Below are 21,451 nucleotides of genomic sequence, written 5' to 3'. Positions count from 1 at the left end.
AACGTGTTCATGTTTCTTTCAATAAACTATATCAGTGCCTCGAATGATGTACCAATAGAGTAAATCATAAATAATACACATTATTCATAAATATGGGGTCTTGTTGCTCATATTTAACATTAATGTAAAGAATACATGAATATTTCAGTCCTAATTAATCAATTATCTTGGGAAAGTATGGAACATGAGTCTATCTATGCATGTCCTCTGTTCCTTCATTCTAAAATAAATTAGTCTGTTTTTAAAGACTATTCATAAAACTAGATCTCAATCAATAGCGATCTACCTTCCAAACAACAGTACATAGGCTACAAGTACATATATTATTCACAATCTGTAGCACTGTACGAGATGTAAATGTATGCATAAGGCTAACAACTATACAGATTAAAATGGGCCTTCAGAACATGATATCAAACATGGCATTAAAATGATTAAATGTAGAATATATTTGCTGACTTGTCATGATATGTGATTGTTACATTGTGTAGATATAAATTCATGTTCTCTTACCCTGTATAATTAATTATAAAGGCTTTGTGTACAGTGTATTTCTGGCACGCAAAGTTGGTTATTCCAATCAAAAGTGGTGGAATTTGGACCTGAGCAATATTTCGTAATCATAAAATGACTTTGATTAAAGAATATCAGCTGAATAATGTAAATGAGTAATAGCTTGTAAACTAAATGACTGGTGTGGGTTTTATGAAAAAATGTTAATCTTGTCAAATTGCCAAGACCAAGTGGACTACCCCTTGAAAATGCCTCGGTTTTTTTTAGTGGGGGTGGTATGCAACAAGTGATAACATTCAAATTCACAGGAATGAAGCAGAAAGCTATCTTTTAGAAACAATTCTGAAAACAAGATTATCTTTCCAAAATGTGTTCCAACTCACCCATTTTACAGTATGTTCTAAAGTTATATATTCTGAAGCTTTACTTTGTAAAAGATTTTACAAAGAAATATTTATTGATACTGCTTCAAGTGATTTTGTTTTATAATTTAACAGTCATATAATTCAATCTGCACACATTGCTCCATATTCACCTCATCCCCACCCCTTCTCTTTCTTTCTCTCTCTCTCTCTCTCTCTCTCTCTCTCTCTCTCTCTCCATCTTTCCTTAATCTTGAATAGTGAATTATTTTATGCAATTTATTTACATGAATTTTTTTACATTTCTTCTAACATCCCTCCCCAAATCACTTTTTTTCATCCTCATCTCAAAATTAAATTTCTTTTTCATCATGTCCTTTAACTAGTGCTCAACATTAAACTGGGATGTTCTCTAAATACCACAATGTATTTTAATTCATACAAGCAATATTCACTACAATGTATGTCAAAATACCCCCCTCCTCCTCCTTAGTCCATACAAAATATGATTCAGTCATTCAGTATATTTTCCATAGCTGTATTTTTAAGAGATCTTATCAGTACTCAGTCTCATTCAGCCATCATAACAAATGAAGAGTACAATAGTACCCATCAAAGAAAAGAAAAGGGGCAACTTGGGGTGGAATAAATACATTTTGTTACAATTAATTGACCTGATTTTCAAGACCTATACATTTCATTACATGCCAATACCTTCTAAACAAACAACATAATTGTGATACATCTATATTCACTTCATATATTATTATTCCGATAATTGGAACAATTAAAATAATGCAAAAATAAAGATTGTATGAAGAAGAAAAAAGTTAATTTTCTTGTGGGAAATACATATTATTATTTAAAAAATAGTTATACCTGTCATCACTATCAGACAGAATGGAATTCACCAATGACACATAAACAAATAATAAATGTTTTGTCAAAATATATATATGGTGTCTGTAATAATGCCGTGTGATCAACTGCTAAAAGAAAATCAAACCTTATTTAATCTTAATCAAACCAGGGATATGTGAGTTTAAACTTACCAACTAGTGTTTGCAATCGCAGTGGTTTCTATCAGTATATTCCGACCGAAATGTAAGTTGTATAATCCAAATTATTTTCTCCGTCCACGGTGTACAGTTATGTTGACACGATATAAAGATTTAAGCGACATTTTGGCAAATTTTACTTGGCCATGTTTTCAGAGCGAAGCGACACGGCTTCAAGCTTTGGTCGGATACACCGCAACTCCCGGCGGTCAACTCCTACAGGAATCCGAGGATCGAAAATTGTTCACCTTTGCGACAGACGTAGACGTGATCTGGAATATCTACCAATTCCAAATACTACTAAAAAATACTTGTATATGCGATAAAGCGATCCTATATAATTTCACACCATTATGCCTGTATAAAATCCATGGCTTTGTTTTGAAATCCAGAAAAACAGAAGATGTTTCCCTTCCTAGATTTACTTGAAAGTTGCGAGTCGGTGATAGGTTATCTGCATCTACAATAACCCTATGCGTTGCTCATCAGCGCAGAACTTGTTATCTCGACTCTCTCCATTACTTCGTACAATGCACGTACGTACGGGCAGGCTAGGCCAATCGGCGAGCGAAAGTTTAATCCATGAAATCGACGAGATGATACCATTTGCATACCAATACCGCATTGAAGAAGCATCCTCTATCAAAGTACAAAGAAACCAATTAGAGGGGTTTAGTGCTATAGTAACCGCGCTTGTATTCGATAAGGTGTAGCGAATAAATAGTGGACGTCCTCGGACCTCGGGCCGTCACAACTTTACGTAATCTCGGTTTGTTTTGCGGCGTTGTTCAGAAGTGACCGATTTTATTTGGGAGGGTCGAGGAAGGAGTAAGGGGGGGGGGGGGGCGAAAAAGACTTCGGGGAGAGGAGGGAGTTCCCCCCGCATGGGGTTGACAGAACACCGAAGAGGCGGAGACTCTTGATAAAATGACAAAAATATCTTCCTCCTCGTAATTTTGTTCCATCTTGGTGGGTTTTATCTTATTTTTCCTTGTACTTCAGGCTGACCTTCATCACTTTTTGGTTATTTTTATGACTAATTTACGCCCCGTTGTGATGTACGAATTATTAATTTTGAATGACTTTTGTATCTTGTTTTAAATCACATTTTGATAAATAGCAGTTGTTATTAATTTATTAGCGTAATGCACGTTTATCACTTTGATTAAAGTACAGTGCATGCCATCATCATCCTGCAACTGAAAGATAGGTCTAAAAAAAGGAAATCGTAAAATGAAATCGTTCAATAATATAATTGAACAAAGTAATCATGATGTGTCAATTTCAATTATTCATTTAGGAGGAAGCTTTTATATTAGGGGTTCGTTTTCTTTTAATGTTAATTCGTTTGAAGAAAAAAAAACTATACCCAAACGAGAATGGAATACACTTATCGGTAGGCCTAGAATGCAAAACAGGGGGAAAAATTCATAACATTCAAAATTATCTCAAAAATTGTAAAGAAAAATAACCAAACAAATTGTTAAGCGTTGGGGAATTCCAACCATAAGTCAGACAGGGGTCTGGGTTTAATTCAGTGACACATTAAGCATAGAGGACAGTGCACGCCCCTGTTTGATGGCACAAAAATAAAATCTCTGATTCCGACAGTATTCTTATTGGCTGCCTATCTACATGCATGGTCCTGCTTTTATACTTTATGTCGCCCTCCATAGTCCCAGAACATTCCGCCCCTTTGTCAATTCCTGGATATTACATTACTTTATATTCTTATTAAATTGGATCTGACGCTAAACTGGTTAAAGATTTTATTTTAATGCTTTTATTCTCCGTACAGTTTACTCTTTTACCTCTTTGTATAGTTAGAAGCGTTGATTTAGTGTTCGTAAAGCCTTCAAACTGTACTATATCAGTGGTGGATTATTGGGTTCATAAGTATCATTTTATATATTTTACGGACAAACGATATAATTCGTAATTGCTATATAAAGAGAATCGTTCCAAAACAGAGCACGCCCCCCCCCCCCGCCCAAATCCGGATGTGCCACTTCAAAATATTCGGGATTTGACAGATTAGGTAGAACCAGTGCCTATCAACGGATAACTTCAAGAAACTTTTCAAGGTATCAAGTGTTTACTGACTAAAGGGTACATTATCTTGAGTCTTAAGAATAGCGTACTAAGCTTCACGGTCATTTAACATGATTAAACCCGCTCTGGTTGACATGATATCGAGGGAAACCCGTGAATATCTCTTACAGTATGCAGAGCTCTCAACATCAAATATAGAGACATATCTGACCGCCGAATAACTTATATTGGATTTTCTCTCATGTCCTGACCAGATTCGTGATTACATTACACATTACATTTGGGTCATATCGGGGAACTACAATGCATGGTTGACAGTGTATAGCTCCGTGGGCATAGGGTGTACTCCCGCCCGCCCCCGGTAAAATGAAATTGATTTCATAATGTACCTTGGATAATTTCTTAAGGCTATCAGCAAACATTTTATGGGCAACAAGATTAACAAAAAATGATATTTCTGAATAAATAGAAGCATATGAATTCGTCAAACAAAAATGTAGATTGAAAGCAAAAGAAAGCGAAAAAGACATAATCAGAAATGTTCCCAATTTTAAGTTTACGAATGCTTTTAAAATACAACCAACCATTTTTATATCTAACTTAAAATGTCGATGTTGAGCATTCAATATCACGATTTTCCCTTTAATATCCCTCATTTTCAACCAGGCTATGCGTAGCCATGGCAACACGATGGCCTCTTGTCGCTTGGATTATGATCATGATGAAGGCACAGCCGAGACCAATTGAATTTCAATTTAACTCACCAATGCAAGGATGATCATAATTATCAATGATGCCTAGATAATTGACAAAAAACAGGAACCAAAAAAGTAAAAACAAAGGGGAAAGGGTTCTACAAAATTGTGATGCTGTTGTATATAGCAACCAAGGAAATGATGGGTGTGTATACTCTTCTTCTTCCACATGTATTAATAACCATGATCAATACAGTGGAAAATCCAGAGGCGCTGTTGCCTACCCCCCCCCCCCCCCATCCGCCCCAAAAGAATGAAAAAGGGGAAGAGGTAGAAGAAAAGAAGAAAAACAAGTAGAAAAATACTCACTACTTTCTTTCTTTTCCTGCTTGTCACCGAATTTTCGGACTTCGGATTTTAAGACCTGGATCCGCCGTTGCAATAATTAAAGTTAGAGCTTCTCCTTTATACAAGAATGATCGAAAAATTATTTTCCATACAATAATCGAAGGGAAATAATGGCGTAGCGATGAGGTGGGAGAGGGGGGTCCTTACTAGATAAATAACATAGGGATTGTGAGAGTTTGTGTAAAGGGGTTGTGTAATGTCATCTCAACTCCCCCCCCCCCCTCTATTTCTCTATCTCTCTGTCACTCGATTTCTCTCTTGATCCCAGGTGCAAGTAGGTAGGTAAACTATTTGTTTCTAGTCACAAAAATCCAGAAACACCAACAATGTATTTTGTCCCCTTTCTCTCACTCTCTCTCTCTCTTTCCCCCTCTCTCTCTCTCTCTCTCTCTCTCTCTCTCTCTCCCTCTCCCCTCTCTTTCTCTCTCTCTCTCTCTCTCTCTCTCTCTCTCTCTCTCTCTATTTCTATCTCTCCTTCCCGCCCCCTCTCACCTTCTCTCTCTTTCCCTCTCTCTTTATCTCTCTTTCTCTCGATAACTCATCTAGTTTTCATTCAGTAGACATTTATCTCTTCACGATCCATTCATTTCGTTTGCTATCTTCAATACCTTGGTCGTCTATATCGAATTGATGATCCATTTAATCGAGCGCTTTCCCTTCCTACATAAGATTTACCCTTTCACAACAAATAAATATATAAAAGGTATACGCCCTCTTTTCATTAGCGAGTATCATTGTGTTGAAATCCGGCACTATGCTTGCTGCACTGCAGGCTTTCAAATGACGAGCTGTAAACATTTTTTAACCATGAAGCGTAAATGTCAAATATCTAAGCTAGAATAGTAATAATTAGAGACAATCAAAGCTCTGCAAAGCCAACTTAAATGGCTGTGGCAAAATATTGTAGATAAGATTAAGAAGATAAGGTTTCGAACAAAAGCTGTTATTGATAGACAGTTGCGGTTGACGTGGCGTTTTTCATAGACCACTTTGTCTCGATCAAATAGTAAGGAATTTGATTTTTTATGAATATTTTCTTTAATGATGCTCCTAAAAAGGTCAAAAGCTTATCTGAAGTTTTCAACATAGCACCAATGATTGCATGCACTTAAATACCAAGTTGAAAACAGTTGATTGGGGAAAAAATTGACTTTTTTAATCATTACGTATAGAAGAAAATATTTATGAAAATATTTATATGCAAAATGTTTATTAGAATTAATCAACTTAGTCCGCCATTCAAAGATATTGCCATTAAAATAGCAGTTTTCTGCTAAGAATGAGATTACAATGTCATGTCTATCTCAATATTGAGGGTTTATTACCTTTTATGAAACAATTCGGTGTAGGCCTATGTGCACTTCCTAAACGGAACATGTAAAATAATTTAGAAAAAAATCATACCTCTTTTCGTTTACCTAAATAGATGCTCTGATTTGAAAGAAGACAAAAAATTGCTGCAGATACATAATCTGCTCAAAAATTTGCAAGAAATGTGCATTTCGTAAACTTAATTTTTTACCTGTAAATAACATACCTTTCGACAAGCTTTGAAAAGCTTACAGTGTTGAGGATCAAGGAATACCAAATTCAATCTCCGAATCAATGGAAATAAGGTGGAATACAAATGCTTTATTTGCATAGGATCACGTTATTGAACGACGTTAATGACGCTGGAAAGTTATCTCTGCAGATCTCCTAAATGAATAAGTCAACGTCTTTAAAAATGTGTTACGAAGAGCAATGATTCAAGTTATAAAAGTATATTATAACAATAGTTGGCTTCTCAAGAGAACATTTTAACACGTGGAGATAGACGTGTTAAAAAGAAGACATAAAAAGTCGATAGTGAATGTTTTATATTTATAAACCACTCTATACCTCTCCATGCACGTGTACTTCATGACTTGTACTCAATTAGCGGGTGAGATGGTGTACGAGGACCATGGTATGCCATTCTCCAATAAATAGATAATTATCTCCCGTTTTAGTTTTATTTTGTCTTGTGATTTTCTGTGGCATGCACTCCACATTCAGTGAAAATACTGTACTCTGAAATTGAAGTGTTATATAAAATTGATACGTCAAAGGTTAAAAGAGTGAACAACCTTTTTGAAAACAACCGTTATAGTTCATATAGAACAGTAAAAACTGTAAGATGTAACTTTGAGAAAGTTTACTCACTTCTCATTGTTTTTCGTCCTTCATGTAACAATTATCGTCATCATCTTTATCAATGATCATCACCATGGAAGCATCGTGGTACATGTATATTGATGGAAGCTGTTGGGTCATGTATTCTCTCATAATTTGTAAATGTTGGAATAATAATTGTACGCCCTGCATGGGCCCACCGGAAGAGCATACTGATGTGGCTATACCATAGGTAAAAGGGTCATTATTATTACCATCATCATCATCAGTATCATCACCATCATCGTCATCTTTCATTCATTTAAGAACAATAATTAATCTTCTCTCATATAATTCATCACGTGGTTGGCTTCACCTTCAATTAAAATGTTGATTTAATGATAGAAAAACAATTACATTTTAATGCGTTTCGTTGATATTTCAATACTGAAATGAATAAAAGTGTAGGACCAGGGGAGTGTTTTACAAAGACTAAGATCGACTTTAAATTAGACTTAACTATGGCAGGTCATTCATGCCACTGGTTGCTCTCCGATTTTGCAATTAGTTGTTAAACTATAATTTTGAATGGTATTATCTGTTGATTTAAAGGCTATCTGCACTGGTTTGGCCAGGAGAGCATCACTGCGTGATCACCGACATGCAGGGGGTTGTCTAACCAATTAACATTAGAAAAAGGGGACCGTGGTGGACCAACAGGTACCGCTTAGGCATCCTTTGCTGTAGAGGGCGCAAGTAGCTACAAGTAGTGCAGTCCCGTTTTAAAAAAAAGAGAGAATGAAACTATTCGTTTGGTGAATATTTAATTTAATTTGAAGTGAATTGAATATGATTAAAGCCTTGCCCCCGTTTATGGTGTATATATGCTTTTTGTTCACAATATACACTCTCCTCGACCTCCTAGACCTAGTTTTAGGCTTCATTCAATCAAATCGCAATATCACGACGACCATCACTGTACGTATACACTGAAGCATTCGAGTAAAGGTGAATACATGCGGTACGATATCAATACGGTCGCCTTGACAACGACAGTCAGCCCTCCGAATAATGGCGGATTGATAATGCTTTTTATTTTTCGTTTACCCTTTCAAACCCTCTCCTATAACTTGTTTCCTCCTTTGAGACTTACCCTGGCTTACACGCCCCTGTCTAGAGCAAATGCACAAACAAATAAACATGTTTAAATTATTCATTCCCTCCTTTATTAATTCACGCGGCCATCTTTTGTATAAGTCGTCATGATCGAACTCGATCGATACTTATTTTCGGCACTTTGACAAAAGACGAGTTAATCCAATTGCAAAGCAGTCAAGGAGTTGATCGGAAAGAAAGACAGATCCGCGTTCCCGGAGCCCTGTCGTCTTTCCTCGCATGTCTCACAGTACGGATTTCTGCTCTTTTTGCATATTTTTTCATTCGCGGGTGAAATACCAGATTACATAAGATTGAGAACTGAGCAAGACCCTATAATTCACAGCCGCCCACCCATGAATAAACACGCGGAAGGGGAAGGCGCTGACGTTTCATGCCCGAATACAAACTTTCAAGTTTCCGAATTTTGTGCACGACTGAAGTGCGCGAGAAAAACTGTTAACATAATATTGTGACATTCACATAATATGTAATTTTGCCATAAAAACATACTAAACAAGACATAAGGCACAAATAGATGACCGCTGCTCAAATACGGAAGAAACGGTTAACGTAATACTGGTATTTTCAAATTTCCCATCAAGTACAGCATGCAGCCCCCCCCCCCCCCCCGCCACCCTCGTCCGGAACGCCTGTGATTAAAATATTCTAAGGGAAAGCACTTTTAATATACTTTGCCCATACCATGATGGAGTATGACACCGTCTCTCAGATAACTGGACAGTATTATCGGATCAAAGTTGTATTTCAAACAACAACATTAACAAAACTATGTAATGAAATCAATATCTTCTCTTGACTAGCATGTAATTCTTGTCTATAGAACGCGCCCGGAACTCGTTATTTTACAAACGCCGAAATATAGGTTTACTGAAGTATAAAATCCATAAACATCAGAGACACATATTTTGACAGAGCTCGCAGCCATTACGGGACATTGAAGCTAGAAGGCCCGGCTAGAAGGTCACCGAACATTAATGTTATCATCAAACCGCGCGGAAAATTTCTACATCAATGTTTTATGGATCCGTGGTTTTCACTTCGATGTTTGACAGCCTTGAACTTAAAGAAGACAGACGTATAGAGATCAGCATTGACTGGATCAATGGTATGGAGTAGGACCAGTCATTGAGGGACACGTCTCACCGATATAAAATACAGCTCGTCATGGATGAGGAGGGGGTGGTCTTATTAGAGATCAAGTTCTTTGCTTTATGTTTCATTTTGTTTTGTGAAAACAATGCAAGTTTATTCTGAGAAGCCAGTTCGTAGATACAATCTGCAGATTAATGTAATTTTTTGTCAATTTGTAAAATCCATCGCGACTAAAACTCATGAAATGTATGTAATTCTTATTCATTTGATACACCAACATTGATACAGAATGTGGAATTATTAATTTAAAAAAGGGAAACATAATTATTTATGAAGCACCTCTTTTCGATTCAACATATTCGAGAATGGTTATCCTGGCATAAATAAAGTGGATCCTTGCCATATATAAAATATTTGTGGCTGTCAAGAACGGGAAAAAATGAAATGAAATGAAATAGAGTGGAATAAAATTGAAAATAAACTAACTGAAATAATTGTGTATACATACATTATTCTAGATACATCACATTAAAAAATGTATATATCTTCAAAAGTTATCGCTTCTATTACGTCACACCCTTTCTGTATTTTTACAATTACAAAATCGACAAACATATTTCATGTATATAGAAGTCATGAAACGTTATGAAAGCCGCAGACAAGACGCCCGACTTTTATCGGTCATTTTTTTGTCCCTACTTGTCCCTAATCTAAAATCAATGTGCACAGACATTATATCGACCACCCAGCTTCTTGGAGCTTATTACACGATAAATGTGTACATCATTTTCAATGAGACCGGTAATTATATTATACATCTTTGTTTTATGTATTGTGTATCACCGAAGACACCAAATGGATCATTACGAATAGTACGTTCACATCAAAGCCAGATAATGTGTGCTTCACGCACTCGTACCGTGCAGGACGTCTCTCCGTAAAGGTCTTCTGTTTCGTTCTTGTTTTTTTTTTTTTTTTTTACAGATGTTGTTGCTCTTGTGGTAGTTGGTGGCACTGGTGGTGGTGATGGTGGCGGCCCGCCCCCCCCCCCCACTCCGAGAACGGACGGACCCCATGCGTGTTACCAAAATGTTTAAAAAAAAGGGTGTATTAACTTTTCACCCGGAGATTTCTCTAAAAAGGGGGTGTTTTTTCTTTTTTTCTCTCATCTCTTTGGACTCCTGAGAAATTATTCCGAATTTAGGGGGGTACATTGAGCATTTTTCATGATTTAGGGGGGTCTCCAAGGCAGGAAAAGCTCGCGAAAAGCCTGCGAAAGGGGGGTTCGGAAATGTTGGCAGTCCTCAGATAGGGGGTGCTTTCAAAAAGAGGGAACAAACATAATTATGCATAATAATAATTATGCGTACCCTAAATAACACTGAGTGGGGGGGGGGGGCGGCGGGGGTGGCGGTGATGGTGTTGTTTTTGATGACGGTGATGGCGGTAATGGTGGTGTTGGTGGTGGCGGTGGCGGTGGTTGTGGTGGTGGTTGAGGTAGTGGTGATTGTAGCGATTGTGGAGGTGTTGGTGGCGGTGGTGGTGATGGTGATGTTGGTGGTAGTGGTGGTGGTGGTGGTGGTGCTAGTAGTAACTATGTTTGTGCCGGTGCAGATTATTTTAGTGGTGGCACTGATGATGGTCGCTGTGATGCTTCTGGTTATGGTGACGGCGATGATGATGATGATGATGATGATGATGATGATGATGATGATGATAATGATGAAGATGATGATGATGATGATACTGATGGTGATAATGATGATGATGGTGATGATGATGATGATGATGATGATAATAATGATGGTGTCAATATATGCAATAATAGAACCCGCTGCACCTTTCTCTTGAAGACTCCAATATCTCCGATAGCTGTACATACAGCTGGGTTTCTTAAATACATTTTGGGCTGTTACCCTCTCCAGTAATTCTTTATAGTATATAATAATAATTAACATGCCCCTATACCCTTCCCCCATCCTGAAGACGAACCCCTATACTCATTTTTGTTTTCATCGTATATACTTGAGTCAAAACAACAAGGAGCCCACATCAAGTGATCATATCGATAACCTCTAATAACATGTAATATTTTTAGGGCGAAATTATATCGATCTGTTTTGATATACACGCTGATGACGTCAGTAAAGGGAGCAAAACGAATAATGTTTTATGGATCGCTTTTAATGGCATGTTAATATGAGCCGGAGGTACATTAATGGAAAATCGATATGGTATTATTGTTTAGATTTCACTTGACGACGAATTAAAGACGTTATTCTCTACTTATTTTAGTTGTTAAAAATCTTTATTCTCTATTTATTTTAGTTTTTAAAACTCTTTAAAAAAATATTGTGATAATAATAATATTATTGTCGAGCGAGGGCGTAACCATGTTTGTTAGAAGGGAAGAAGAGTAATTCCTTCCAAGAATAGTTTTATTATATCAGTATCTACCCTCTCTATACCTTCTAATTATTATTGTTTTAGTTTAGTTATTCCATACAGGATGCATAAACAGATGTCAGGGTAGACAGACAGTAAATGTTTGTTTTTTGAAGAAATATATATATACGCGGATATATAAAACATTAAGTCATTTTTTTAAAGTCTGACTCTGTCCTCCATGACATGCACTTCAGATGTTTATTAGTTTAATATCCTGTCTAAATCTTAACAAGGAAATTGTGAAACTGATGACTGACAGCATTCACGTGGCGCTACATTTCTGTTAAAACACAAAATCAAAAGCGCAGGCTCCTCCAATGATAAGTAATTACTTTCAAATTTTCCTGAATATTGGTTAGTTTTGAGGCATCATGATTTGACGTGTTCTATACTGACAATCTCATGAATAGAGAAATGGAGTGAGCTCCACAAACATCACTCAGGTCATCAATATTGCAATATTCATAACAACCGCCGTCGTCGTTATGATGTCTCTGATAAATTATGATGTCCATGAAATGGGTTTACACTGATATTACCATTTTCATAGAAAACTTAAACCGGAACCAATTTTGTTACAGGCCTGTTATTTTGAATTCTGTACAACTTTCACTCTACCATTATTGATTTGTTACGAATTCGTATGAAACCATCAAGACCTACAACGAAAAAATTTCGACAATGCCTGGTAATTTTTTCTACCTGGGAGCAATTCAAATGGCATACTGTTTGAACATAATATATGATAGAAGTGAGATGTCAACCTCTGCGAGAGAGAGAATGAAAATTCGATTTGGATTTCAATCCTCATAATAATATAGCCATCCATTAGTGATGCTGTACTGGGTGATCGCAGTTAATTGCTTGCTCTCAGCATATACATGCTCTCAGCCTCCCTCAGTCCGTGCCAGCCATATGACTGCTTCCTGCATGGTGGTTACCTAGCAACCGTATACACAAGCCGATGCGATCCATTCTGCACTTTACATGGATGATACAGAGTTCGGTATAAAAGAAGATGGTAGGGGGAAAGGTGGTTGACTCGGCTCTATCATGACGTAATTTGTCAATTCGTTACTTTTATTTAGACCAACTATGCACATATCATAGCAGCATAGTCTTTAGAAGTACTTTTATAATTAAAAACCGATACAGCTCCTTTGATAATTTTCATTGATCATGAAAGTATGACACATAGCTTTATGTGTCTTCACGTGCTTCCAAAATGTGTATTTGCATAGTTTTTGTCATTCTAATTTTGTATTTATCATGATTATATTGTCTTATTGTTATATTTCTTGAAAGTGCCGAATAAATAATACAATACAATACAATAATACAATGCTAATCTATTACCCCCCCCCCCAACAAATTAACTTAACATTTCTAACACACTTTACATAAAAAAATTGTGGAACGCATAAGGTAACGGTATGTAAGTGTACACATATAAATAGATCTAAAGGCAAGCTGACCCTATTGGAATAAAATATAATATAATGTAAAGGAAAGAGCACCAGATGTTACTGCACTGTTTCATCATAAGTAATGCCTGGAGTAATAATGCTGATTAAATATCGTGGAGCTATTTCCCATAAATTTATAGCGTCATAATTATGCATCGTCATTCCGAACGCACGTTGATTTCAGAATTATGCAGTTAGGGGATGCATGACAAAAAACTAACCGAAATAACAATACGATACATTCAATATACATCATCGGTCCACACCCACGTTCCTAGCTATATACTATGAGCTCGGGTCGATTTGTAAATCACTTTCCTTTACAGACTATTATAAAAAGCAGAAATAGAATAGAGACAGCGGCGCTTGAACATTTTATTTCTGTCCATTGAAAATATGAAAACATATTTCAGCGTCACGAGGCAGACGACCAGGTGATCACCATGGCACCCGCTTCCATGCAACGGCCAGAAAATCTAACACGCCGAGTAGGCCTATACTTGTCACCCCCCCCCCCCATCCTTTTTTTTTCTTATGATCGATGTAATGGCGTATTGTTAAGGTGTCAGTCCATTACAAGTCATTCTTTCTTATTTCAATTGTCACTTCTTTGGAAGGGGAAGGTGGTATGACGCAATCTTGAAAGGTAAAATATTCAACCACTGTTCGGACGAACAAAAACGTTAAGATGAAAGATTGGAGATGTCAAGTCGATTTACGCGCTATTATTAAAAAGGAAAATCTTTATTAATATAAACTCGTTAAGCTTTCTCTTGCCAAGTCTATCAAAGCGCTGAAACGAATTTATAACTAGTCTCGAATATGTCAAGATTTCCAAGGTTACATATATATATATATAGAGAGAGAGAGAGAGAGAGAGGTTGCAATAATTAATGCTCTTTAAAAAAAAAAAACGTCATAAGGAGACGTAGCTACACAAGAATTCCATTTCATTTGTTCCGGTTTCTATTCATATAGTCTCGTCCCTTTTCTAGCTTCAGTTGTACAGTTTATCATCACATTTACAAAACGTTAACACAAATTTTGTCATATTATAATTTTGTATATTTTCCCCTGTTTGTAATATTGTGATATTTATTGTCTTCTATGTAAACTTCTCTTTCATTATTTCTCCTCGCCAATGTATAATAACACCAGTCTCCGTCTATTCCTCTATAGACATGCTCATGAATTCAAACCTATACCTCTCTCTTTTTATTGTCTCATTCATAATACCTTCCTTCTCCTTTTTCGTAAACATTTTCTTCTATATCCATTTCTATAACCCTTTGCATTTTCTCTCTCTTTTTCTCTCCATCTTTCTCTCCACCTTTCTCGTTTGATATTAGGTGAATATTTCCCCCACGTTGATGTATACCCTGCAAATATTTTTTCTGTATAATTGTTATTTCTCCTGATTGTGCGAACGCTGTTGCGTGACCAAGTTTATTACCCCATATACTATAATGGCATAGCATGGAAACTGTTGACAAGGGGCGAGGGTGAGGAGGGGGGGGGGGTGCATGGGTCTGACTAGCTGGATGATGAACAAAGCCATCTATAGTAAGGCGATGCCTTGAGAGAGGGTCGCATCTTTTATCTTCTCATTATGTTGCCCCTCACCCTCACTCTCTCTATCTTTGTCTCTCTCTCTTTATCTAGATCTCTCTCTGTCTCTCTGTCTCTCTCTGACTATCTGTGTGTCTGTGTGTGTATGTGTGGGTGAGTGTGTGTGTCTCTCTGCCGCTCCTTTTCTCTCGCTGTCTGTCTATCTGATTATCTCTTTGTCTGTCTGTCTCTTTATTTCTCCCATTTCTTAGCCCCTCATCCCTATCCCATAATTTATTTCCCCCTTTCTACCCCTCTCTTTTTCTATTTGTGTATCATTAAGGAAAGGGTACGTGCCCCCTTGCTTGTCCCCCCTTACCTACACCACTATAAGACTCGCCCTACCATTCAACCCGTAGATGTGATATGATGTGACATTGGCATCCATCGGAATCAGCAACGTGAAATAATGGTATAAACGGTGACAAATTCACGATCAACAAACAAAGCGGGAGGGCCGATATTATAAAATGTTAAGTGATAGAAAATGTGAGAACAAAGTGTCAACTTTAGCAAGAGAAAAGGTGTGACCATTAAGAAAAGGTGCAATAATGGCTGTACAACAGAAACAAAAATAGAGGAAATAGATTGAGAGGACCGAGAAGCGGCCGAGAAGAAAAAAAAATCGATCAAATTACATGCAGCAAGACATATAGGTAACTTTTTAAAAAATCTTTGCTGAAAAAACAACTACATAAACAGAATTCTTTTTATATGTATTTATTGATACTTCTCTATGTGAAATTTTATAAAAAAAAGCTTAAATATCTATGTCATATATTTTTTTTAAGTTTCGTCTTATTATGACGCATATATGCACAGTGCAGAAAGGGGATTAACTGTCAAACCAGGGAGGTGAAAGAAAAGGAGGCGAAACTCTTGTAATTTATTCAAACGCATTCTTGAGTTCTAAAGCGTAACAATGGGATGTGTAACATTCCACTTGGCTTTGAAGTTCCATGCTCCGAACCGCGCTTCAACTGCGGGGACTTTCGGAAGCCAGGCACCAGTTTTACATTTATTACAAAATATTAAATTACCGGCATAATTTTAGTGTAAATCAAAAACTTTATATGGGGATTTTATTGGGAATAGTGCATCAAACAAATTTTCAAATTTAAAACTCCGTCCTTCCTTTAATTTGTGTGCTAGAGTTGGTAAAAGAAAAATTACATCCTGTCAAAAACTCAATATTTTAGGATGATGCGCTAATTTGTGCATGCTTTAATGTCCCGTTATTTGATCCATGGTTTACAATCTTCAATAACATTAAGTTTGCTAATGCGTGTTTTCGCGTGTTTTTTGTATTTTTCAAGTTTAAAAAAGGATGAAAGTACACAAGTTTGTGTTCGCTTGTTCTAGTCTTTACACATTCAACAATGGATGAGAAATCATTGGAAGGGACAGCGAACAGTTGCAGTGATACCATTTTCTGATGTAGGAATTCTAACTCCTGAAATGTCATGCGCTCTTTTATCTCACCACCTGGTTAACAGTTGCAGATTAGCGCATAACTTTTCGGCGGCTTGGAGCATGGGGTCAAAGGAGAGCGGCTTGATTCCAGTCCTTCTCTATCACGTCCCTGGTCAAACAGTGCCTTTTATTAGGATTGTCAAGATGAAAACATTGATAAATAGTTTACTATACAAATGAGCCAAAACAAATATATTATGTGAGGCAGCACGTTACTTAAACAAATAGGAAGTCTGATAGTGCAAGGGAAAGCTAAAGTTTTAATCATCTCTATTTTCTACTTTGATTAACCCTGTGCCAATGTTATTAACGTGCGCGGCGCCATGAAGTCACATGACTGTTCAATCATTGTGACGTAGGCTTCCATAAAACAAACATTTAACAAGATTGAAATGAAATATGATACAATCAGTCAGAACCCATTATCAACTCGACATTTATGAGGCAACCCGGGGAGAAATATTACCCCTCGCGTGTATGTGGATGTCAAGAAAAACCACTTCGCAATTAACAATTCACCAATATGTCTTTTTCCAATCAAAATGTCATTTTCAGTAAGTTAATACCCTCCGTTCAATGCTGCACGATGTTGATCAGGTTGCCATGGCGATAAATCAGGGCAGAGGGGGAGAAAGAAAAGATATTGACATGATAGATGATAAATGGATCATATATTGAGTTAGGGAAATGATGGGTGATAGCTAACATGCATGTAACTTTGACAAAAGATCTTTGGTCTGTCTATCTTATTTTTCTGCACGACGCGCGACTTATTTCTCTTAATAATTCACGAAGAGCCCTCCATTTGTACGGGGTTGCTAGGGTAGCTTGAATTGTTCTCGGATCGCTGGCCGCCGACGACTCATAGAAGATATAATGATAGAGCTGTCATAATGTTGATGACGTATTTTACTGGTGGTATATCGAATATGAACTTTAGATTTGGATTTGGTATTGTGGAAATTTGGATGGGGTGCAAAGTATAAAGAACTTTCTGAGATATGTTGCACCTGTTCTAGTTTAGAGGAGGATGAGGGAGAGCAGGAGAGACCGTGAAGAGAGAGAGAGAGAGAGAGAGAGAGAGAGAGAGAGAGAGAGAGAGAGAGAGAGAGCGAGATAGACAGAGATAGATAGAGAGACACACACAGACAGACAGACATAGACAGAAAACATACAAAATTATGAAAAGATATATATACTACTGTAACAGTGGATATTCCCTTATTTTCAAAAGCATTAACAATTTAGTAATTTAAATATTCTAAAGTGCATATAAAATATGTTAAAACATTTCGAATATCAATAATTTGTAGTTATTCGTGATAATTATAGAAGTGCTTTCCCGTTTTGTTTCCCCATCATAAGCAGGTTGAGAACCCACTCAGTTTGTGTACGTCATTGTGGGGGTGGGATAAGACGGGCAGGTAGATACATACATGAAATGCCCGGAAACAATGGGTATCACTTATAATTTTACTCATATTTTGATTAATTTTTTCATTAATGTCCATGGAAATTCATCACTGTTCTCCCGTCACAATCTTGGTCAATGTGATTTATTATAACTAGTTTGATGATTAGTAACGGGAGACATTGCGAAATTGTTATTTTTTTTTGCAGAAACTCAGACGGACAGACAGCGTTTGGAGAAAGATGAATAACATATTGTCAGATTATTATTAAAACCGACTGGGTACGTGGGGGTACGTGTGTCAAAATGTGTAAGCACTATGGAAACCTATGCCAAGACGTTGTTAATGATTGTGTAATGAAAAATGAAATTTTGTAAACAGCGCCATCGCTCGTCTTTACCGAGACATTCCTGGTGTAGGAACTACCAAATGAAAATGCTTGGACTATCACCTGATCTTCTTAATCAACTATTTTGTATTTACATGATGCTATTCATATTAAGCCAATGAAGAGAGGATAATTGCTTGGATGATGGAGTAAGGATGTAATTTAACATAGCACTGTCATAAGCGTGGAAGTAAAATTAAAGTTTATTTGTTGTTCTTTTGCGTGGCATGGATTGAAGTTATATTTGTATTTCCCTTATATGTTTGTGATAGTGATAGGGAAGTGAGCACTAATTTTTTTGGGGGCCCTCGAAAATTTGAAAAATTGCGCCCCTCCCCCTTGAGTGCCAGGGGGGGGGGGGCCATCTCCAAAAAAAGGTAAAATTCACGTTATAAAATGTAAAAATACACATTTTTTCCAAAGGGGGGGCGGGCCCCCCGCCACTGGGTGGAGGTATTTCAAACATCTATTTTTTAATTTCTTTCAATTATTTAATGGTATTGTTGGAAGGAATCCCGGACAACTCGCCACAAAGACAACCCGCCCCAAGACAACCCGCCCCAATACCCTGGACATCCCGCCACAATACCCTGGACAACCCGCCACAATACCCTGGACAACTGGCCACAGCCTTTTCGGACAACTCGCCACACTTTTTTCCCCTCATGATTTCTAGATCTAAAATCCCTCATCTTAGATGAAATTGTCATTTTTCATGATTTTCGTGCTTTTATAAACACAGTTATGACAGGAAACATGGAAATTGTGAGTATTTTGAGAGCTGTTCTAAAGAATAAAGATGATTTTCCTTGCGCTTGCAACAAGAATCTATTTTGGACGAACCCAAGCCAGGCGTACTACGACTACGAGTTACGACTACGATTTTTAAGTTCATGTCTCAGGAAACTTTTTAATGGTAGGAATATGCTGCTATGTATCTTTGGCGTATCTTTACATTCTAATATTACCTGCCCACCCCCCCCCCCCCCCATCAGTACGCCAGTGCTTCCAGTATCCTACCATAAAAAAATTCTGGGACAGAAAAATGCAGCTGTTATAGACCTCTAGATCAAAAGTATATTATTGTTACAAGGGAAATCAACTTTATTCTTTTTAATGACTGTTTATAAAAGCACGAAAATCATGAAAAATGACAATTTCATTTCAATATATATTATTGTTACAATTAGGGAAATCAACTTTATTCTTTATTCTTTGTAATGACTGTGTTTATAAAAGCACGAAAATCATGAAAAATGACAATTTCATTTCATTTTAGATCTAGAAATCATGATGGGAAAAAGTGTGGCGAGTTGTCCGAAAAGGCTGTGGCGAGTTGTCCAGGGTATTGTGGCGGGTTGTCCAGGGTATTGTGGCGGGATGTCCAGGGTATTGTGGCGGGTTGTCTTGGGGCGGGTTGTCTTTGTGGCGAGTTGTCTGGACCCCGTTGGAAGTTAAGCTACCACACAACATTTCAATCTTTTAGTAGCCTTTATGATGATTTATACAGTAGAAGAGGATGGTTGCATGTCCTATTCAGGAGAAATATACCTTTGTGCAGATTTTACTTCAAATAGAATTGCCAAAACGGTTGATAACTCCACAAAATGCATGTAAACACTTGAAACGTAATATAAATACAGCACTCAGTGAACTAGTCTGACAGATACCAGACTATAGATGGCAGCATTTCAATTGGGGTGAAGAGCTAGTTGATAAATGAAAGAAGAGGTTTCACTGTCTGCTTGATCAGGAACGGGTAGATAGATGGGTGGAGGGGGTGGGGTGGGGTCGGATCTGGTCATTGTCAGGGGGGGGGGGGGGTCTGGTCATGCAAATAATTGAGACAATGAACCGTCTTTGTATAATAGAAACAAACTCAGTACCTGTAACCACTGCTAAGTTCTTAATACACGAATGAACTGAAATAATATGAAAAGTAACAAGTGATTCTGTAATTAATAAATCATTTAATTTGAGCTATCAACAGAGAAGTGATGGAAACATTTCACCTTGTAAACATGTCATATAATAACAATGTTTGATTGCATAGAATTCAAATCTATCAGTATCTGTGAAAAATCAGATTTTATTGAAGAAAAAAAAGAAAGATGAAAGACAAAAAACATTTTCAACTTTGAGATGACATTCCCATTTCTAACCACAAGTATGTAAAGTGAAACAGTTAATATTGTTTGCATATTTGTTCAAATTCAACCTTTGACCTATTCAAAGCATGGTTTTAAAAGAAACATATACTTCTACAAAAATTTAAGATATATCTCTCAAATGAATTGGTATTTGAATATTTAAAAAGTCAAAAGACTGATTATAGATAATTATTAGATATGCTTTTCATAAAAAAAAATAAGAGTAGAGTCCTTCAAATAAAGCTTAATATCAGATCTCCAAATTGTAAATTGGCAAGCTTTAAGACTTAATTAGGACAACATTGTTGATACCTTAAAGACTGTCTCACAACATACATATGTCAATCTATTGACACTTTCTTCTTAAAGGCATACTTAGCTTAGACAATACTCTAAAGGTAATTACTTAAAAAAATTATACCAGGTCTTTGCAGACTAATTTTGTCGGGATATAAGATCGCAAACAAACATTGAGGAAAACTTTTCATGCATTGACATATTGTTCAATCAGAGCCAGAAGGACGTTGACTCTATGTTGATCTATATGAGTTAATGTCCTTCTGGTTCCAAATAGATGATGATAGAGAGTTTTAGGTCCAAGTACTCTACATCTGCATGTAAAAGGTAATACAAAGTTTGGGGAATTTTGAAAATTGGGTGGATAGTGATTCTTTACAATTTTGATATATTTGGATGCCTCTGTATATGTATTATAAGCACTAGAAAATTTAGCCCCTAAAACACTTCTGCTTTCGAGAAAAATTTAATAAATTTGTTTACCGGTGCTCCCGGTAAATTTTGTTAAATTTCAAATAGCGCCTACAGCCGTACAATGGTAGCTGCGACCATGAAAATCTCAGAATATGTAGTTGTGATATATAATTCCAAATGGGAATAGCTGATCCGTCGATTTCAGTCAAGAAACATTGTTTTATAACTTAATTAATATCTTGACCTTGAGAGGGAGCTATACAACATAAAGAGTGTATTATTTACAATTTCATAACTTTAGAC

At 36.7% G+C, this 21,451-nt stretch overlaps 1 protein-coding gene across 5 annotated transcripts in view; it reads right to left on the bottom strand.

Moving 5' to 3' along the window:
* LOC577006 (sodium/calcium exchanger 2) overlaps positions 1 to 2,463 on the bottom strand; it is an 84,886-nt gene extending 82,423 nt beyond the window's left edge. For 3 of the 5 annotated variants that reach the window (XM_011685576.2, XM_030976843.1, XM_030976844.1), the window contains exon 1: positions 1,928 to 2,463. The gene's annotated coding sequence lies outside the window, so the exon portion shown is untranslated. The remainder of the gene's footprint in view (positions 1 to 1,927) is intronic. The other 2 variants (XM_030976845.1, XM_030976846.1) reach the window with 1 other exon arrangement.
* Positions 2,464 to 21,451: the final 18,988 nt, after the last annotated feature.

This window comes from Strongylocentrotus purpuratus, unplaced genomic scaffold, assembly GCF_000002235.5.
Source record: "Strongylocentrotus purpuratus isolate Spur 01 unplaced genomic scaffold, Spur_5.0 spur5_scaffold_9, whole genome shotgun sequence".
Taxonomy (NCBI): Eukaryota; Metazoa; Echinodermata; class Echinoidea; order Camarodonta; family Strongylocentrotidae; genus Strongylocentrotus; species Strongylocentrotus purpuratus.
Note: the sequence above shows the minus strand (reverse complement) of the source record. Positions and strands in the feature narration are given on the sequence as shown.